This window comes from Macadamia integrifolia, unplaced genomic scaffold (assembly GCF_013358625.1).
Source record: "Macadamia integrifolia cultivar HAES 741 unplaced genomic scaffold, SCU_Mint_v3 scaffold2220, whole genome shotgun sequence".
Taxonomy (NCBI): domain Eukaryota; kingdom Viridiplantae; phylum Streptophyta; class Magnoliopsida; order Proteales; family Proteaceae; genus Macadamia; species Macadamia integrifolia.
Genome location: NW_024868576.1, coordinates 39,254 through 61,329, shown reverse-complemented (window position 1 = coordinate 61,329; position 22,076 = coordinate 39,254). Strand labels below are relative to the sequence as shown.

The following is a 22,076-nucleotide window of genomic DNA, read 5'->3' as shown; positions in this document are numbered from 1 at the left end:
TCATGGCCTCTGATTGACTCGCTTCCTGAACCTATCCAGGTAGGAAAAATTTGTCGCATAGTCATACCCCAACTAGATTATGAATCCAAAAGGCAAAACTTTCATTTTGCTTTCATAGGGAGAGTGAATTTCTATCTTATTCACTCGATGCTTTGAGGGAGGACGCGCATGTCAACTGGAAGCTCAGTAAAGGTGTGACCATGCATCCTCTTGGAAAAGGCTTTGAAATTTTCCAATTTCAATGTGAAGGTGACAAAGCGGCAGTATGGAGGAGCAGTCCTTTACGTGTAGGAGATCAGGTTATCCGATTTCAGCATTGGAAGCCTGATTTCAATATCCATGAAAAGTAGATCTTCACAAAACTCGTTTGGGTTCGTCTTCTGGATCTTCCTCTTGAGTACTGGCATATAAACGTTCTGCTATCAATTGCTAAGGCGGTGGGATGTCCAGTGACTTTAGACCGGAGGATAAGGGAAGGTCTTCTAGGGTGCTTATTGAAATTGATATCTTTGAATCAGCTGTGAGAATTAATGAAGTCCAAGTCGAAAGGTTAGAACCATGTACTGATAAAGTATTTGGCTTTCGTCAAAAAGTGGTGTATGAGGACAATGTTGAGAGATGTGGGTACTGAAGGCGAGTGGGCCATCAAGTATCTTCTTGTAGATTGAAGAAAGCGGAGGACGCGAAGCAGTCTGCCAAGGACAATGCTGCTTCCGTTCTAGGGGCGGTGTTCGTGGAAGATGGAGTTAACCCAACAAGGGTTGACTCGGTGGGGGAGTTTCCAAATTCAAATGGGGATACTCTTTATGCTAATAAATTTGTTTCCGATTTAGGGAATCCTCAAGATTCGGTGGAAGGTGGGGGTATCCAAATATTTTTGGAATCTCCTATAATTGATCCTAATAAGGTAGGAAAGGAGGCTGTCACAGTTGGGACTGGCGCTGATTTTGAATTTCAAAATTTGGTGGAGAAGGATCTCCAAGATCCGATGGATAATGTCTTAGTCAATGGGTTGGATTCGGGCTCGGATTATGGTACCTCATATGGGGACCCGCTTCCTTCCTGCCCGCCTATTGAAGAAAGAGACCATAACATTGTGCATGGGTCTCTGAGTGATGCTTAGGGCCCTGATCTTAGACTCTCTACGCGACAAAGAAGAGTGCCAGTGGTGGCTGGCCGTGGCCATGGCCGTGGTGGTGCTAACCAAGTGGGGCGGCAAACTCCACCTCTAGTGGAGTCTCGTGTGGAGCATATCGTCCCCTCTATTCCTACTCTGGAATGCTCAAGAGGTTTTCTCTCAATCGTGCATTCAAAGATGAGTGCAGTGGATAGAGAAGCTCTGTTGAGGGAAAAGGATAATGGAGGGAAGGCGGCGGCTAGAAAGCAAAAGAAGAAGGGTGGTGATCAGGCTAAAAAGTCTGACAAGCATTTTGCGGCAAATCAGTGATACATGTGGGTCTTTTTCTGGAATATTCGTGGTGTGAGGAAGGCAGCTGGTAAAAGGGTCTTACGAATGATGGTGAAGGAGCATTTCCCAGAGATTTTATGCTTGGCTGAACCTATGGTTCAAGTAAGTAAATTTCTTGCCCTGTTTTTCAATAAGCTGGATTATTCCATTGATTTTATTTACAATAGTAGGCAAAATAAAGTTCCGAACTTATAAATTATATGGAAGAATGGTATATCCCGCCCAGTAGTTACTGCAATGTCAGAACAACATATCACCATTGATCCATGTGGGTCTTTCTCTGGAATATTCGTGGTGTGAGGAAGGCAGCTAGTAAAAGGGTCTTATGAATGATGGTGAAGGAGCATTTCCCGGAGATTTTATGCTTGGCTGAACCTATGGTTCAAGTAAGTAAATTTCCTGCCCTGTTTTTCAATAAGCTGGATTATTCCATTGATTTTATTTACAATAGTAGGCAAAATAAAGTTCCGAACTTATGGATTATATGAAAGAATGGTATATCCCGCCCAGTAGTTACTGCAATGTCAGAACAACGTATCACTATTGAATGTGACTGTCCTGGAAGCAAGGTAGGTCTATCCTTTGTTCATGGGAGTTCATTCAAAGTGGTGTATTGGCCAATTATGGCTAGAGTTGGAGTCCCAGGTTTATTCTGCAAACGCATGGTCTGTTCTTGGCGATTTCAATGCTACTTTGCTTTCTAATGAAAAAAGGGGGCCTGGTAGTTTTAATCTCGGCTCTACAGCTGAGTTCTAGATGATGATTGATGCTTATATGTTATTGCCTGTTTCATCTACTGGGAAAAAATTTACTTGGACAAATAATAGGAGGGGTCATGTTGCTGCAGTCTTGGATCGAAGCTTCTGTAGTTCGGTATCAGATCATGCTCCATTGCTTGTGATTTTTGATAGCGTCCCTAAGCCGAGCAACATTCCATTTAGATTCCATGGATTCTGGATGGAAAATGACAATTTTCTCCCAGTGGTTGAGGAGGCATGGAAGATGCAGTTAAGAGGTGACCCTATATATATTCTATCTAAGAAGCTAAGGAAAGTAAAGGTGACTTTAAATGTATGGGCGTGTGATTCCTTTCCAAATCTAAATTTGGAGGTGGAAAAGGCTATGAAGGATTTGAAAATGATCCAGAACTCAATTGAAGAATTAGGGATGTCTGATGACCTCTTCAATAAAGAGGCTGATGCAAAAACAGCTTTATTGACTACAAGTCGCAGACAAGAGACTTTATTGGCTGAAAAGGCGAAGCTAAGGTGGGTGAAAAATGGGGACTGCAACTTGAAGCTTTTCCACCTTTTTGTGAAGTTGAGGAGGGCTAGAAACCGAATTTCTGCTTTAAAGAGAAAGGATGGGTCTTGGGCTCTGGATCAAAGGGGTATAGCTGAGTATATCGCTTCTTTTTTTGAGAGATTCCATGAGCCAACCAGTATCACAGAGCATCACGAACTTTTGGATTGCATTCCCAAAGTTCTATCTAATGAAGGCCTGGCTAGTCTGGAAACGATTCTTGGCAGAGAAGAAATAAAACAAGCAGTGTGGAATCTGGATCCTGATAGTTCATCTGGTCCTAATGGATTCCCAGGGAAATTCTTCAGAAAATGCTGGGAGATTGTGGAGAGGGATTTCGGAAAGGCGGTTGTTTATTTCTTTCTGATGGGATTCTTGCCCAAAGGAATAAATAACTGTTTTATTTCATTAATTCCAAAATTTGAGGGTGCATTCTCTCTCAATAAATTTAGGCCAATATACATAGGCAATTTTTTTTGCAAGGTCCTATCAAAAATTGTCTTCCAGGCTTGTGCCTTTTTTCTCGCGTTTGGTCTCAAAGGTGCAGGGCGCTTTCTAGAAGGGTAAAATCATTTCTTCTAACATTAGTTTGGCCTCTGAATTGGCAAACTTAATGCATTCTGTTGTGAGGGGTGGTGGCATGGGTTTGAAATTAGATGTTCAGAAGGCATACAACTCCTTGTCATGGAAATTTCTTTTTGCTACATTGGAGAAGTTTGGTTTTTCTGCCAAATGGATTTCTTGGATTCAGCTTCTTTGAAGCTCTTTCAGGTTATTTGTGTTAGTGAATGGAGGTCCAGTGGGTCTCTTTCCAGTGGGCAGAGGTCTGAGACAAGGGGATCCTATTTCTCCTATCCTATTCATTTTGGTTGAGGAGGCTTTCTGCAGAAGTTTGAATATGATGGTTACGGATGGAAAGCTAAAGTCTCTTCCTAGGCCTCGAGGTGTGTCTATAACCTCTCATTTATTTTTTGCAGATGATATATTTATTTTTATGAATGCATCTGCGAAATATGTTAAGAATCTCCAAGCTTTTCTAGATAAATATCAAGCCTTTTTAGGGCAAAATTTTAATCTAGATAAAAGCAGCTTATTTTTTTGGAAGGTGGCACCCCACAGGAAACAATATATCTCCTCTCTCCTAGGCATCAAATCTGAGAGGCTTCCGACGAAGTATCTAAGCGTGGAAATTTTCAAGGGAAGAGTGAGAGGATCTCATGTGTTACCGCTGTTGGATAGTATAAAAAGAAGATTGGTTGGTTGGAAGGGTAAACTGCTCTCAATGGTTGGAAGAGTAGAGTTGGTGTGATCAGTGATCTCTAGTATCCCTATCCACAACTTTGCAGTATATTGGTGGCCAGACCATTCCATCAAATTGGTAGAAAGGTGGATGCGCAATTTCATCTGGTCTAGTGATATGGAGGTGGCAAAGAAAATAGTAGTGAACTGGGACGATGTCTAAACCAAAATAGGAAGGGGGGTTGGGTCTTCGCAAACTGCGTGATGTTAATTTTGCTTGCTTGGCAAAATTGACTTGGCAGATTAAGCATGAGGAGTCCTCCAAGAGTAAATTATTTCGAGGTCGTTTTCTTAAAGTAGATGGATCTCTTAAGTCTAGCCATATTTCCTCTTCAATTTGGCTAGGGATTAAGAAAGTCTGGAGTTTTGTGGCATTAAATGAGCAGTGGACAGTAGGTAATGGTCACAAAATTGACTTTTGGAAGGACAGGTGGCTGGACCAATCCTCCATTGAAGATAGGCTAATGTCTGACAGTGGTCTCTGTGGGAATTCAAAGGCTAAAGTCTCCAACTTTATTCATAATTCAAGATGGAATTTCCCCCAGGTAGCGTCTGGCTTCATAACTGAAATTATTAAACAAGTGAAGTCTATTCATATTTCAGGAATGGAGGATGTGTCATTGGCACCCTTCCTCAGCAGGGGTTTTTTCCATAAATTCAACCTAGGAGGTCTATAGAAGGAACTCGCCTAAGGTGGGTTGGTCATCATTGGTGTGGCAGTCTTCTATTCAACCGCGCCAAGCAGTTTTCGGATGGAGATTGATCACAAATAGGCTGGCTTTAGGCGAGAATGTGAAAAGAAAGGGGATCCCTCTGCCTTCAAAATGCGATCTATGTGCTAAGACCGAGGAGTCTAAAAGTCATTTATTTTATGTGTAGTTTTACCAGCTTGATGTGGTCTCTGTTTTGCCAATGTTATGGTGTGTTGAGGCTGGTTTTTTCAGATGAAGCTCAGCTGATTTCTTGGTTGAAACTCCAAGAAAAATCTGTATCTTTGAAAGGGGTGTGGAATAAGGGGTTTGTGTTGATTCCTTTTTTCATCTGGATGGAGAGGAACTCTAAGCGGTATGAAGGTGTTAGCTCCTCGAGCACTTTTGCTTTGCTAGGATAAAAAAACAAAATTCGTTCTCAAACATTGGCCCATTCTGGGGTAGCTGTTTCGATTGACGACTTGATGTGTGCAAGAAGGTTGGGTTTCCAAGGGGTGCAAAACCGGAAAAGAGAATTATGTGAAATATTTTAGTGTCCTCCACGTCAGAATGGGTGAAATTAAATTCAAACGGTTGCTCGCTGGGAAATCTAGGAAATCCAGGAAAAGTAGGTGGGGGCAGTGTTCTTCATAATGCGAAGGCAGAGGTGATCTATAACTACAGAGAGTTCCTCGGAATATACACAAATTTTGAAGCAGAATTCCTGGCAATTATTGTTGGAATTGAAGCTGCAGACAGATTAGGGGTGCAAAGGTTGTGGATTGAGTGTGATTCGGTCACAATGGTTTATCTTTTGCAGAAAAAGAAAATCCCTTGGAAATTTCGCCAAAGGTGGATAAACAGCTTGTCTTACCTTGAAGGGGTGGAGTGGAAGATCACGCATTACTTTCGAGAAGCTAACTCAATAGCTGATTTCTTATCAAAGGCTGCTACTCGTTTTGAAACTTCTTTTCCTGTGACATCCTGGCTGGCCCTGGTCAAGTTGGACCTGGACATGGATGCCTCGGGTCGTCCGAGATATAGATTTCAATAATCTTTGAGATATGTTTTCTCTATTTTGTGGAGGAGAGTTGGCTCGATGGCATTTTCTGCTAATGGCAATGCCGAAGGTGGATTAAGTTCATCTCTGCTCTTCTCAATTCTTTGTTCGTGCTTCTTTTGGGTGTTTTTATCCCTCTTGTATTTTATTTTTTTCCCTTATAATTTTAATACAAATGATCTTCTAGCAAAAAAAAAATCCTTACATTTGAAGAGCATTACTAGAGCATTTCAAGTGAGCTATATTCAATACATCTCGAGTTCTAGTTCTACATTCTTCATACAAGTAGAACTCAAGGTTCTTCTCAAGTCTTTATCTTTTTATTAGTTTTTGCAAGTAAATTGAAGATTTGAAAGGTGCACTTACTTACATTTTTTCATATCATTCATGCACCGCACAAGAGGAAACTCTAAACCCTTTATTCAACTTGAGCTTTGTGTTTGTCCAAGAGTTGGTACAACTCTAGAATTGGACGTTTGTCTTTACACATTATTCTAGACTGTAATTAGACTGGTGTAGGATCCTCTCATCTTTAAAAGAGTTGTAAGGTTCCTCTCAACTTGTAAAGAGATTGTAAGGTCACTCTCTACCTGTGAAAGAGATTGTGTAAAGGATCCTCTTATCCTGTTAAAATAGATTATACAAGTTTCCCTTCCTACCTATTGTACTTAAAGGGAAAAGCTAGTGGAATACCTAACAAGGGGAACTTACAGGGAGTGGACTAGACTTGGATTGAGTCGAACCACTATAAATCTGTGTCGTGTGATTGTGAAGTGTTCTTTATATTTCACATTTTTTTTTATCTACAATAACATACTTGGGGACTTTAACCAAAGAATTTTTTGATCCAATGGTATAACCTATTCACTCCCCCCTCAAGGTCATTTCATATAAACCCCAACAAACTGAGCTCTCTTTCTTCTTTTTATTTTTTTTTTCCCCAGCTAAATGATCAGATTTGTATTAAAGAAAAAGGGAAAAAACAAATATACGAGAAACTAGGCGAGGGAAAGCCCCTAGCCAAAACAAACACTAGACAGGGTGAGAGACCCCACCATCAGCATTGCCATCGGTAGGGCCCTCAACTGTCATCTAAAGAATCTAAATCTAGGACGAGAGATTGCATCAAATGCTAACTCCTCATTGTTGTGCAAACGAAAGTCAACCATGTTTGCTAATTCCAGATTTTGCTGCGTCCTTTACCAGGTAGTCCACAATATGACTTGCCTCTCTGAAACTAAGCTCTCTTTTGAGTATCCTATCTGACGACGAAATCATTGCTGCTATTGAAAGTCATAAGGCCCAAAAGGTCCAAGGTCTAGATTGGTTTAGTGTGGGGTTCTTACTCTTAGCTTGGGATATCATAAAAGATGATCTGCTGAGGGCAATCTATAGCTGATTCTTCCAACCTGTCAAGATTCATGGAATTAACCACTTTTCATTTGTCTGAAAATTGATAATGTTGCCACAACTTCAGCTTTTTGCCCTCCCTAAGCAACCTTCTCTATAAATTTATCACCAAAATCCTTGCCATCAAATTGAGGGTGGTTGTGTATGACAATGTCATCATTAATTAGGTTGTTTTTACCCCTGGGAGGAACACCTTATCAGGAGGTTGTTAAAGGGTTTTAGCAGGAAATCCCACCCTCGCTCTTTGCTTCTTAAGCTAGATGTCCATAAAACTTTTAACTATATTAGATGGGAGTATACATGTTGGAGGCTATGGATTTCCCCTTGCTTCATCCAATAGACAAGAGGCTGTCGAGTTCTCCCTTGCTTATCGACTAGATCCTCCGATGTATTTCCTCCACCCATACCGCCCTTACCTTTTCTATTGTTATGGTGGGTCCAGAGGTCTACTTCACATGGTTGAGATGAGTTTTATCCAACCCATGGGAATTTAGGCCAATGAATCTCACCCACCTTATTTTTGTTGATGATGTGATGATCCTTTCCAAAGCCCATTCGAAATGTGTCATCTCTATCATGAACTCTCTTAAGGAATTGGAATGTCATCTCTAACATGGACTCTCGGACTCTCGCAAGGAATTTTTCGGGATATCTGGTCTCATTGCAAGTTTCTTTGATGTCGAATAGAAAAGCCTTAGAGCCATCACTGGGTTTTCCTAGGTAGTCTTCTGGTCACGTATTTAGGTTTTCCCTTGATCTCCTCAAAACTAGATATATGTGCACAATTGTCTGCCCAATCTTGATCGACTGCATACGAGGCTTCAACTTTGGAAGAGCATGTTGCTCTCTTATGCTAGTAGATTAAGGCTGATCAGATCCATCAGTCTTACTTGTATTGAGCCGGTGTCTTTGGGATTCCTGCATCTGCCATTAAAAAAATTGAATCTTTGATGTGTTTCTTTTTGTGTAAAGGTCAAGAGAGCTTAAAAGTTTTGCATACATGCAGTTGAGACTTCAAAGTCTGTCTCCCCTCCCCCCAAAGGTTGAGGGGAGCCTTGGCATTAGAAGAGTCTAAGAGGTGAACATAGATGCCTTACATAAGCTTAAATGGAGGACTGGTGCGAAAGAGGACTCTATCTGGGTGGATTGGATTCATAGTTGTCAAGGTGTCACTGACGCCTTGGTCACCTAGGCATCTAGGCACTGTCACCTAGGTGGGTTCCTTGGACACCTTGGTTGCCCTATTGGAGTTGCCTTGCATTTGTACACCCACCAACGCCTTGGGTCGCCTAGACGCCGTGACAACTATGATTGGATTTACTCCAAAATTCTTAGGAAGGATTCTATTTAGACCATTCATTACTCTCTTGAATCTTCCTAATCTTGGAGAAATATGCTACATTTGAGGACTCTAATAGTTGGCTCTATCCAGCCTTCCACTTTGATGATGCAGAAAATACTCTTCTCAGGCTTGATTATTGGTGCCTAAACGGTGTTCTTACCTCCCTTCATAGTGATCTCCCTTTATAGTGATCATATCCATTATGATGCTGGATCAGATAGTTTAGCAAAAGTCTCTTCAATCTTAAAGGATTGTACTTAGGATTTTGGGTCTCCTTCCTCCCCTTCCCTTTATGATTTTTGGGCAGGGCTCTACCTTTTCCCTGTAAACCCCCAAGGTATTGGGGATCTTTTCATCTGTTCCTCAGGAAATTTCAACATGGCCTCCACTTGGGATCTTATTAGAACTCGTCATTCAAAGGTCTTGTGGTTCAATCTGATATGGGGCAATGGTTTCATTAATAGACATAGTTTAATCACTTGGAGGGTGCTCCATTCTACCCTCCCTACTCAACCATTCCTTCTTTATAGGTCCATTTGAAGCCCAAATTGCTGCTTTTGTTGGTGCACTGAAGAAGATATCATCACCTCTTTTTCAATTGCCCTTTCTCGAAAGCCATGATGGCAAAGATCCTTGAATGTTTGGCTTCTTCTAGGCAACTGGGTCTTTCTCTAGAGGGTGTGAGTGGGCATTTCTCGCTTGTGAACCCAGTAGTAGAATGGCATCCTGCATTATCATTTATCATATTTGGTGAGAGAGGAACCTAAGGTTGATGGTCAAACTCTTTGCGTTCCTATCAGCACATTTGATCCTCTATTAGATTTTGAGGTTCAGCAGAAAGCTCTCATAATTATAGCCCCTTATAAGAGAGAGAGAGAGAGAGAGAGAGAGAGAGAGACTGATTGCTTTTGCTGGGGATGTTTGACCTGCATTTTATTCCCCTCCCTTGCCCTTTTTTTTTGTAGCTTCCATTTGTTTGTTCTTTTTTGTGCTTTTAATTTTTCTTTTCTTCTGCAATATAATTTCCTTAAGCCTTTTTTGTCTGGGTTCGTCCCCTCTGAGGTTCAAACTCATGTACTTTGTGTCTCTATAGGCTGATGGATTCTCAGGTATTCTGTTCTCTTCTTCCCCTCCATTGGCATTAATAAATTCTTTATCCACAAAAAAAAATAAAAACACATCTAGTTTTTTTTCACATACTAATCACTTACGAGTGGGTCTAGATTTGGCTCTCATGACTATATTTGATGACATTATAGTGGAAAGCAATGCTGCTAGGCTATGTTTGGTAGCTAAAAAAATTAAATACTAAAAAAAAAAAACACATAATAAGATTACACAATGATAGTTCTTTTTTTTTATTTGCTTCCAAACATAGCCTTAATGTTGTTGGGTGGACTAGTAAGATGGGTGTTTATCCAGAGAGATTTCTCATCTGACTAAACACATCATCCATCTGGCTAAACTTGGTCTGGTCCATCCCAAACTACACTGTAGGCATAGCTCCTTCCTCTAAGTCTTGAATTTTGGTTTTCTCTATCACTTTTTTTTTTCTTTTCCCTGAGGGCTTTATCTAGTGGTAGCTAACACCATGCATTAAAATCCGATTAATTGTACTCCACTTTTCCTCTTAACAAAATTTGTTATTCGTTAATTAAATTAGAAGAAAAAAGGAGAAGAGAAAAAGTTGCATGCTACATTAATTATTAATAACAAATTTATAAATGGTAGGATAATATTTTTTTTATTTTTTGGCTAAGTAGCATAATCTTCCATGTCCAAGTACTTCATTAGAATTAGAGAATAATATAAAGAGGATGACTAAATAAATGAGGGTGAAATATCTAAACACCGATTAACTTAAGCTTTAACACAAATTTTAAAAAGAATATTAGACTTGAAAATTACGTAGAAAAGAGAAAATCAATAACAACGATTTTTTTTTTTTTACATATATTGTATTTTAATAGATGTTAGCTTTGTGTACTTCATCTAATTAACTTCGTGTATTATCCTCTTTACATATAGGGAAGGTATCGGCACAGATGCTAGCTTTTAGGACTACATTTCTTTTGAATCTTTAATAATATTTTCTCCATTCTTCAGTAATATAAATGTATAAAATTGATTTGCTAAAGATATCCAAAATCATACAAACACAATCATCAAATAAGTGAAATTTGTTTAGTTAGAAAATTCTGAATGCACCAACATTATTAAAATAAAAGGACCAGATTTTTAGTTCAGAGTAGACAAAATCCCAAGGCAATTTTACCTATGCAAGAAGCAAGGTACATCAACTGACCAACCCAGAACTCTGAGAACATTCAACCCATGCCAATAGGGGGTGGTTGGTTACTACTTTTGACAACAAATACAAATGAAAACGATAAAAAACTTGTGTTGGACATCTAAACTGATTTTGGTCTTGCGCTACTGGCTGTGTTTAATTCAATTTCTCATAATACTATGGTATAAAGGAAATTCCATACAATTTTGCTTCATTCTGGTTCGAGACTCGAAGCAATTCAAGGGTTCTTTGTCATCTTCTTCATTGTCTTTGGGTCAGATTCATGTTCATTTTGGCCAAGTTTGATACATTTTAATGATTAGGTCCAATTGTAAATGTTCCTAGCTAGTTCAACTTTCCCCAAGAATATTTTATATCAGCCAAAATTATTTACATCACTTATTTTGGTGCTTTCCTTCTAGATCATTCACATTTTTTCTTCAATCCGACTAGAATTGGTATCAAAGCAGCAGCGAGGATTATTGTGGCTCTTCAGCTTCACCCTTGGTTAGATAGCTAAAAGGATCACCTGATTCTCATATCAGGGCTATTGATCAGAGCGGATTACCGCCGATCATTAGCAGATCGTCTAATCTATCTCTTGCGGGGATAGCTTCTGTTAGCCTCCGATCTGTGGACGACAACAAAGTAAGTAAATATGTTTTCTACTGTACTTTCTGTTATTCTAATAGCAAATTGTGTTTGTTTAGTAGTTCTCTGTGTAAGTCTCTTTAAAACTTTCTGTTAATTCCCTACCTAAATAAAGATGTAATTTCAATTTGTATCAAACCTATATGAATATATCGCAGTTGAGGGTGTTTCTTTTGCAATCTTTTAATTTGATCAATGTTAAAAATCGGAAATTCTAATGTATTTTCATCAGTTCCCCAAGTAGTGGTGTTTCCACTGGCTTGATCAAAAAATCTGGTGGTCCAGAGATTTAATTTTGAGGATTTGTAAACCTCAGAATGAGAAAGTTTTTTATGTTTATTAAAACAAGATATTAAACAAGAATCATTGAGGGTAACATCTACTCTAACAAGGTTAGAGAAAACAACAGAGTTTTGTTCCTGATGTGGAACTTGTTGCAATTCTGCTTCTCCAGAGGGTTGAGAAGCAGTGGTAGAGTGCATCATAAAAACAAATTCGACATCTGAGTCGGAACAAACAGAAGTCAAAGCAGTTTCTAATTCATAAAGGATGTCTTCAGAATCAGAAATCTCTGTTTCAAAAATGATATCAAATTTATTTTGTTCCAGAAATTTTATCATTTTTTATGATTATTTTTCTGGTTAGGACATTCATTTGCAAAATGGCCCAATTCATTGCAAAGGAAGAAACGCCAATCTTTTTTTAGATTTACGTTGTCCCGTGAATTTGGGTTTTGTAGGTTGTTTACATACAAAACGCCTGTTTGAAAATTTATTTTTTTTGTTGAAACCTATTTTTCCAAGGCTTTCATTTTCTCCATTTAAACTTTTTAATTATCTTATACCTTATTGAAGGTTTATAATGAGAAGGTGGTTTACCAAACTCATAATTGGCTGAACAATATCTTCGATATAAAGCTAGGTTAACTTTATGTTTAATTTCCCTAGCTGCTTTAGCTTTGAGGCAGTTGCCAATAATAATGCAAAAAACGAAATTGATTCGGTTTCCTGAGGTATCTAAACTTCCTAAACTTGTAAGATATTCAGAATAATTTTTTACGCATAATTCATCCCTAGGTTGTGATAGTTTTGGGAAGAATTGTTGTAACCAATGGTTAAAATGTGTGCCATCTAACATGGGATCATAGCTTCTAAAAAGTTGAGGATTATAAAGAGGATATTCTAAAATTGAAATTCCTTCATTGGACAAGAGATAAGGAAGAAGATCCTTCACCAGGGGTAGAAAAGGAAAATCTTCTTTTGAGATATAGAGTATCTCCAAAAGCCAAGATATCAAAGGTTTGGGGAATTCTTGGTGGTGCTTGAGGTTTTGGCAGGATGTCTGTCAAAAGTCAGTTTTATGGGATCTTTAAGTCATGCCAATTTAAGAGCCTAGGTTCTAATTCTGTTTCATAAGCAAGAGGTTCAAAGATCTCAACTATTCTTTTATCAACTGGTTGTAGCTTTGTATAAGTCATGTTAGTAAGTTCATGAAGACATTTCCATGAGAAAGCAAGATAATGACTGTCGGATCTCATTTCTAAATTTTGGGTTTTGATCTTCAGAACTACTGAATCACAAACTACAGGGTCTATGATAGAGACAAAATAGTTTGGTTTGATTTTGAACCAAATATGGCCATGTACCATATTAGATTCCATTCCTACTATGAGAGCTTTTACAGGATTTTTTATAAATCTTTTATCAAAAAGGGTAGCAATAATTGGTACGTCCATTCCCTGCCTAAATAAAGATGTAATTTCAATTTGTATTAAACCTATAGGGTTAAGGGGGTGGGGGTAGAATATTTAAAAATCAAATGAAGCTTTACAAACTTTACATCTTGTGATACATATTAGATGCTTCTGCCAAAAGGATTTCTTTTAATAGGAAACAATTTATTTGATTGGAAACATAACCATATTGAACATATTTCTACAATATTTAGATCCCCAAAATGGGGAACCTAGCTAGCAGCTAAAATACCATTACAAGCGAATGCATTAGAGATATACACTTCATGATTGGATAAGCCCCTGTGTTAAGACATTCCTTTATGTGGATGGATGCTCTGCAATTCGCTATAGGAGATGCTAGCATCTAATAGTTCTCCCATTCTAGTCATACTAAAGGCAAAAAAATTCTTAGGCCCTGTTATTTTCTAACCATATACACACCACATTCTGCTCCCTGAACTTGCTTGAAACCTTCTCGATGGAGAGAAGCAAATTCTATGATCCAAGATCTCATGAACATGACATGATTAAGGAGAATCTAGCCGACATACTAATTGAGTTGGATAGATAGATGAGATTATTATTTTTATAATCATAGACTGTTAGGAGCTCAATATTCTACGATAGATACCACCTATAATTCAACCAAATATTAATTATTGAAGTTTTCCATGGTAGGTGATAAAATGGAGAGTGTATTCTATTTGTAGGTGATGTGGTTGATGCTTCCAGCATATAAGTATCAATTTAGATGACCTAGGTGCCACTGTCTAGGTCGCCAGTATCTAGGTCTATCTCCCTTCTCTTCTATATTTGTAAGTTCTCCTTAGTAGTTTTAGCTATTATTTAGTCTTATTTAAATAATTTAATATTACAATCAGCAAGTTCAATACCACCGCTAAAAGCAGTTTTCTTCAGTTTCTCGAACCTAAAGCATAATAAACAGTGCATTCACACAACCAGCTGGTAAGAAAACCTGTCAAGCAACTCAAACTTCATTAAAATCCTCTTTAATTAAATACCTCTTCCTACCCTAATTCAAAGTCAACACTTCTTCCTACCCTAATTCAAAGTTAACACTTCCTTAGGAAAGAACCACATTTTACTTTACAAGGCCTAGCCTTAGACCTGAGTCCACCCACAAGAAACTCTAATTTACAATGGTCTTGGTCAATCATCATTAAGACTTCTCCATTTCAGAAAATAATTTTGAACTCTAGTTTTTCATTAGTTTCCTATATGAACACAAACCCTATTTTTGAAGATCATATATTATCTCAATGTATTTGTTTCCACTAATATCACCTTTGATCATGATTTGAAATTTCGATCATTTCCATACCGAGACCAAATGTTTAGTATTAAAAAAAATCTTTCTACCAAAAAAAAAAAAATCCAAGGTTTCGACCTAGATCAACCACTTCGGTCGAAATTTTGCACAATTCGACTAGTTTGACTAGGTTTGGTCGAACCAATGCCTATAAAAGGGCTTTTGTTTCCATTTCTCTCATTTCAAGCTCTCTCTCACATTTTGACTCTTACACTTGGGAAACAGTGGATTGAAGCCAAGAAATTCAACTTTCTTCCTCAATCTTTGATTCTAGACTAGAATCTTGCACAACCGAAGGAGATCTACCTAAGGAAGGGTACTTGGAGAAAAAGGTAAACCCTATGCAAGGAGGTAGTGGTGATGATGGTGGGTATAATGACGGTGAAAGATTAGTTACCCTGCATGAGGACTAAATGTATCAAGACTCAATGCCACAACTAGAGCCAATTAGATTCACAAGAGAGGCCGAGTTCACCCATGCCATACAAGATGAGAATCACGGTTCATGACAACAGAAAGGCTACACTCGAGGACCACGTTGGTAGTTCAGACTTGATGAGGAGGAAACTAGGATGGGCAAGGGCAAGGGCAAGGGCAAGGGCAAGGGTAAGGGTAAGGGCAAGGGCATGGGCATGGGCATGGAAGCCATGATTTTGGGAGAGTGTAGAGGATCTGGGCATTGGCATGCACCAAAACTCATAGACTCGAGCCCTAGTCTACTACATCATGTTGCTAGTTGCTAGTTGCTAGTTGCTAGTTGCTAGTTGCTTTGAGAGTGTCGGATCAGCATTACATTATGGGTATCCGTTGTATGGTGTATACGCTAGTGGACCATCCTTTAAAAGCACCGATTCATTTGGATATGGTGGTGCGTATGGTGGATCCTCTACTTCATTTGGACAAGTGGTGGTTCATCTTCTGTCAATAGCATCTTCAAGTATCCATCCCAATCATGTGGGCCACCTCCACATCCCATCAGTTTGAGTGAGCCATTCCGTAGGTTGGGATACCTAGGAGATCATGATGATGATGTCTTATAGATGGCAATGATGAAATTTCAAAAAATTGGGTCCAAAACATGTCATAGGACTTAAATGTGGTGTATTCAGAGGAGCGGCTATGACATCTATAGTGGTAAGTAGCTCATGGACTGGAACTGCCTTGACACTTTGCATGGAATTGAGCAGTGACTACTAAGAGATATGTCCCTGTAATGTAACATTATTGTTTGTTTTGCAAACCTACAGTATGTTTTATTTGTTTTAATCATGTATTTCCATTTCTAACATATAACTTATATATGTAGACTTGGGTTAGTATACAGCTTCACTCACTGTACACTAGCAAACTTGAGTCAACCCCCCAAGTATCATTTTAGGTGTTTCCTTTCATGAAACTAATTCACAGAATATGTTAGAAATGTCAAAAATAGGGCGTACACAAAAAAAAGCAAAAAAAAAAAAACACAATTTGGGGATCGAAAACTTTGGTTTCCACCAATGCAAGAAAAATTCCCAAGTTTCCACAAAACTTGAAAATTTTCAATCGAAATTGGTTGAAACCCAAAATTTTGAACCTTGCCTTTTATGTCTTACACATAATGTTGTCTATTTCTATATTATAAAATATTATAACAATTCTTACCATATCTCAGAAGGATGTAAATCTTTGAGCATAAACTCTATTGTCAAATATGGCTAGGGTCAGCCTTACACCATTTTGGCTCACTGAAAACAGGAAAAAAGCTTAAGAGTTAAAATATATGGGTGTCAATCAACAAATCTATACAACATCAAATAAGACTCTTAACTCAATCAGTAATACATAGTAAATTTACTTAAATAAAGCTAGCAATGTAAGACTAAAATCAATCTATATGTCCAACACAAGTCTTTTATCCTTTCCATTTGTATTTATTGTTGCAACTTGCAAGTAGTAATCAAACACCCCCACTAGCATGTGCAGAATGTCATCAAAGTTGTAGGATGGTCAGCTAATGTACCTTGCTTCTTAGATAGACAAACTTGCTTTGGGATTTTGTCTAATCTGAACTAAAATACTTGTTCTATTTATTGTAGTCATATTAGTGCATCCAAATGTTTCTAACTACATAAATTTCACTTATTTGATGATCGTGTTTGTATGATATTAGATACCTTTAGCAAATCAATCTTATAGATTCACATTAGAAGAATGAAGAAAATATCATTCGAGATCCAAAAGAAATGTGGTCCTAAAAGCTAGCACCTATACTGATACCCTCCCTTTATGTAAAAAGAATGAATTGTTGTCAAAGTTCAATAAGAAAATATAAAAAATTAATTATATGAAGTTCTCAAAGCTACCATTTGTTCAAATACCCTTTATGTAAAAAAGAATGAATAGTTGTTACTGATTCTCTTTTCTATATAATTTCCAAGTCTAACTTCTTAAAATTTGGTGTCACAGCTTAAGCTAATCAGTGTTTAGAAATTTCACCCACGTCTATTCAGTCATCGCCTTTATATGTATTATCTAATTCTAATGAAGTACTTGGACATGAATGATTATGCCACTTATCCAAAAAATAAAAAAGATTATCTGACCATTCATAAAATTTTTATTAGTAATTACTGTAGCATGCAACTTTTTCTCTTCTTTTTTCTTTTAATTTAATTTAATTATTGAATAAATAATTTTGTTAAGAGGAGAAATGGAGTACAATTAATCGGGTTTAAAGGCATGATGTCAAGTACCACCATATAAAGCCCTCAATAAAGAAAAGGGTGATGGAGAAAACCAGAATTCAAGACTAAGAGGAAGGAGCTATGCCTACAACATAGTTTGGGATGGACCAGACCAAGTTCAACTAGATGGACGGTGGGTTTAGTCAGATGAGCAAACTTTTCTGGATTAACACCTATCTTACTAATCCACCCAACAACATTAGCAGCATTGTCTTCCACGATAATGTCATCAAATCCACCCATGAGAGCCAAATCCAAACTCACTCATAAGAGATTAATATGTAGAAAAGAACTAGAACTTGTTTTTGTGGATTTTTTTTTTTTTGTGTATAAAGAATTTATTAAACCCAAAGAAGGAAGAAGAAGAAAACAAACTAGCTGAGAAACCATTAACCAACATATACCCACAAAGTACAAGAGACTAAACCCTAGAGGGAAAAAACCAATACAAGAAAGGCCCAAGGAAATTATGTTACAAAAGAACCAGAAAAAAAAAAAAAAGACAAATATGGGAGCTAAAAAAAAAAAGATTACTCTCTCTCTCTCTCTCTCTCTCTCTCTCTCTCTCTCTCTCTCTCTCTCTCTCTCTCTTATAATGGGCTATAATTGCATGAGCCTTTAGCCGAAACTCAAAACTAATACAGGAACAAATATGCACCCATACAAGAAATGCCCAAGGAAACTATATCACAAAAGAACCAAAAAAATTAAAAACACACAGACCAAATTACGGGAGGCTACAAAAAAAGAATAGGGGGATCAAATAAAATGTAGGCTAAACATCTTGAGGTTCCTCTCCCACCAAATATGATAAATGACAGCGCAAAGCACCATTCTACTAATGGCGTCGCAAACGATATTTGCCGAGATGTCTTTTGAGAAAGGACAACTGAATAAAGACCTAATTTACCTAGAAGGCCAGCATTTGGCAAAGATATTTTCCAAGATGTCTTTTGTGAAAGGACAACTGAAAAAGAGGTGATTGATATCTTCTTCAATACACCAACAGAAGCAACAATTTCAGATTCAACTAGTCCTATAAAGAAGCAATGGTTGAGTAGGGGGGTAGAATTTAGAGCCCTCCAAGTGATGAAACTATGTTTATGAATGAAACCCTTTTCCCTTACTTGATGAAACTATGTTTATGAATGAAACCCTCTTCCCTTACGAGATTGAACCACTAGATCTTTGCATGACGAGTTCCTATCAAATCACAAGTGGAGGCCATGTTGAAATTTCCCGAAGAGTAGACAGTACACCTGGTACATCAGCTGGCCAACCAAGAACCTTGACAACATTCCGCCCATGCCAGTGGAGGGGTTGATTATTGCTTGCAACAACAAGCACAAATGAAAAGGATAAAAAACTTATGTTGGACATATAAGCTGATTCTGGTCTTGTGATGTTAGCTTTGTTTAATTCAATTTCTCATAATACTATGGTAGAAGGGGTACTTCATATGATTTTTCTTTATTTTGGTCCAGGACTCGAAGCAGTTCAAGGGTTCTTCCTCATCTTCTTCGTTGTATTTGGGTCAAATTTATGTTCATTTTGAACAAGTTTGGTACATTTCAACAATTAGATCTAGTTGTACAGTTTTTCTTTTGGTAGAAAGTTGTACATGTTCTAGCTAGTTCAAATTTCCCCAAGAATAATTTATATCAATCAGCCAAAATTATTTACATCACTTCTTTTGGTAACTTTCAATCAGGATCAAAACGTTCCCACTTTTTCTAGAAGGGGGTGGGTGGGGATGAATATTCAAAAATCAAATGAAACTTTACAGCCTTAACATCAGATGCATCCACCAGAAGGATTTCTTTTAATAGGAAACAATTTATCTGATTGAAAACTTAATCATATAAAACATATTATAACAATATTTAGATCCCCCAAAAGGGGATGCAAGCTAGTAGCTAAAATCCCATTACCAATAAAAACATTAGAGATGCTCACTTCATTATTGGATAAGCCCATATGTAATGGCATTCTCTGATGTGGAAGGGTGCTGTCCAATTCACTAACGAGAAGCTTGTGTCTATAGTTCTCCCATTCTAGTCATACTAAAGGCCCAAAAATTCTTAGGCTATGTTATTTACTAAACCATATATGCACGATACTCTGCTCCTTGAACTTGCTAGAAACATGCTCGATGAAGAAAGAAATTCTATGCGAAAACCCAAGATCTCATGAACATGACACGATTAGGGAGAATCTAGTCGATATACAGACTGAGATGATATAATGAGATATTACTGTTATAAGACTCTTCCTACCCTAATTCAAGTTCAACCCCCAACAAAAAAACCACATTTTTACTTTGCAAGGCCTAGCCTTAAACCTGAGTCTACCCACAAGGAACCCTAATTTAAAATTGGTATTAAATTTATCATCATTTAGACTTTTCCATTTCAGAAAAAAATTTTGACTTCTAGTCTTTCCTCCATAGTATCCCATTGATAGAACACCAACCCTATTTTCCAAGATCAACCTTGGATGTCCTACACATCACGTTGACCAAAGAGCAACACAGCTTCGCAGAAGAGGCTGTTTCCAAGTTTTGAACCTGTGACCAATAGGTTGCAATAGTGCAACTTAACCGTTGTGCCACAAGCTCGCCCACTATTATATAATAATAGTAATAGCAATAATATATTATTAATAATAATATATTAACAATAATAATAATAATAATAATCAATTCTTACAATATCTTTTTTTTTTTTTTTTTTTGTAAAAATTCTTACAATATCTCAGCAGGATGTAAATCTCTACGACTACAAACTTTGTTGTCAAATAGGGCTAGGGTCAGCCTACATCATTTGGTTGACTGAAAAACTTGAAATAGGTTGAGCTTAAAAGTTAAAACATAAGGGTGTCAATTAGCAAATATGCACAACCTCAAATAAGACTCTAACTCAATCAGTAATGCATAGTAAATTTACTTAAGCATCTAAATCAACTTCCTGGACTTCAAATAGGGTGAGATTTAATATCACAAACATGCTTAAGAATTCCACAAGCATATATGGTTAAAAGCACAACACTACAAATTCATGCAATCACAAAATAATTCATAATTACATGCCAGAGGAAAACTCTAATAAGATAATTAAGTAATGGTTTTCATTAACCACAAGCCAAGCCCAATGGAAAAAAAATAAATAAATAAATAAAATAATAGCAATAAAAGAAAAGAGGGTTAAGATTGAACCGTACTTGTTCTTCAGAAGCCGAATAAGTTCTCCACAGGACAGTATTTCATGTAGTAGACACTAGGCAGCATGCAGGCAGATGGGGAAAGAAGAAGGAAAAAAGAACAGCTTTGTTTGGTGAGCAAACAGCGTGACAACGAGGTAGAGCACGCATGTAGAACAACCATGATCCTTGCATGACTACCGACAAGCGTGCTCTCTCTCGTTGTCAAATAATGCCTAGACAAAGCTCATCAACAAACTTCTCTGTAATACAAAGATAAAACAATCAAATAAGAAATTAAAAACAACAACAGCAGCAGCAGCAGCCAAGAATAATTTCAGAGCAATACATACATTTCCAGTAACTTCATTCACAAAGAGAAGAAGAAGAAGAAGAAGAAGGAGAAATCCCAGTCCCTAGATAGTTTTTCAAGCCATAAATCCTTTAAAACAGACAGTATCAGATTAAGAAAGGGCAAGTTAACACTCAATCCCCAAAAGAACTGAACAAAACTGCGCTTAATTTCCTCCTAATTACATACAAAAAAATAGATTAACCCAACAAACAAAAGATACTAGTTCAGGTTCAACAAAGAAAACCCAAATAAGCATGCTGAGCTGAAACCCAGAAATATCTAGAGAGAGAGAGAAAGAAGCAGCAGCAGCAGCAGCAGCTGCTATGAGAACAAAACCTGAAAACAGAAGAAATCACATCGCAGAGAGGAAAAAACGTTTAAAAAAAAAACTTTTCCGTTGATACACCGAAAAACTATTACAATCCGAGGAAAACAAAAACAGAAGATATTGAGACAGACATGAAGGAGGGAAGAGGAATCGACAATTGACGACAAAGGCAACACTGAGCATTTTAACGAGGAAAAAAAAAAAAAACTCATTTAGGTTAGGAAGAAGGTCATGGAAGTCGATTACTTCAAACACCATAACAGAGAGAGCAAAGAATGAAGAACCCACCCTGAAAAAAAGAGGCATATGTGTATCATTATTACAGCTAAGATACTCAGGAGCTTCCGGAAACTGCTTCATCTTCATCTTCATCTTCCATCTTCCATCATCCATCATCCATCATCCATCATCCATCATCTTCCATCTTCCATCTTCCATCTTCGTCCTCCTTATATAACCATGAGATTCATCCGGAGGTCACCATTCTAGTCGTTGTTACTAGAGAGCTTTCTCGTTTACCTATTCACCGTTCTACATTCATGAATCATGATCGCGGTAAAAAACAAGGGAATCACACAGAGAGGTAAGAAGTAAACCACCGATAAAGAGGCAAAGACTTGCAGAAAAAGAGAGAGGTAAAGAAGGGAAAGGTAAGGAAAGCACCGGACCATCTATCTCTGATGTTTGATGATTGTCTGAGAGCAATGGTACCCTTTTCAAATCAACCTCTTTTTCGGTCCAAGTGGGACATCCCTTCTAAGTCGACACGTTGCAAATCCTACGGTATTCCATTTCCCACGTGTCAAGTGTGTACTTCATTTCCGTAGACGGAAAATTATATCCAAAATCAAATCCCCGGAGAAATGGGGAAATGATGATGCCCTAAAAATTCA

At 37.7% G+C, this 22,076-nt stretch overlaps 1 long non-coding RNA gene across 1 annotated transcript; it reads right to left on the bottom strand.

Annotated features, from left to right (window-relative positions):
* Positions 1 to 9,912: 9,912 nt before the first annotated feature.
* Positions 9,913 to 21,573, bottom strand: LOC122066082. Its single transcript, XR_006136224.1, has 4 exons — positions 21,472 to 21,573; positions 20,522 to 20,763; positions 16,221 to 16,303; positions 9,913 to 11,491 (listed from the first exon to the last, which is right to left on the bottom strand). It is a non-coding gene; the product is annotated as an uncharacterized LOC122066082 (long non-coding RNA).
* Positions 21,574 to 22,076: the final 503 nt, after the last annotated feature.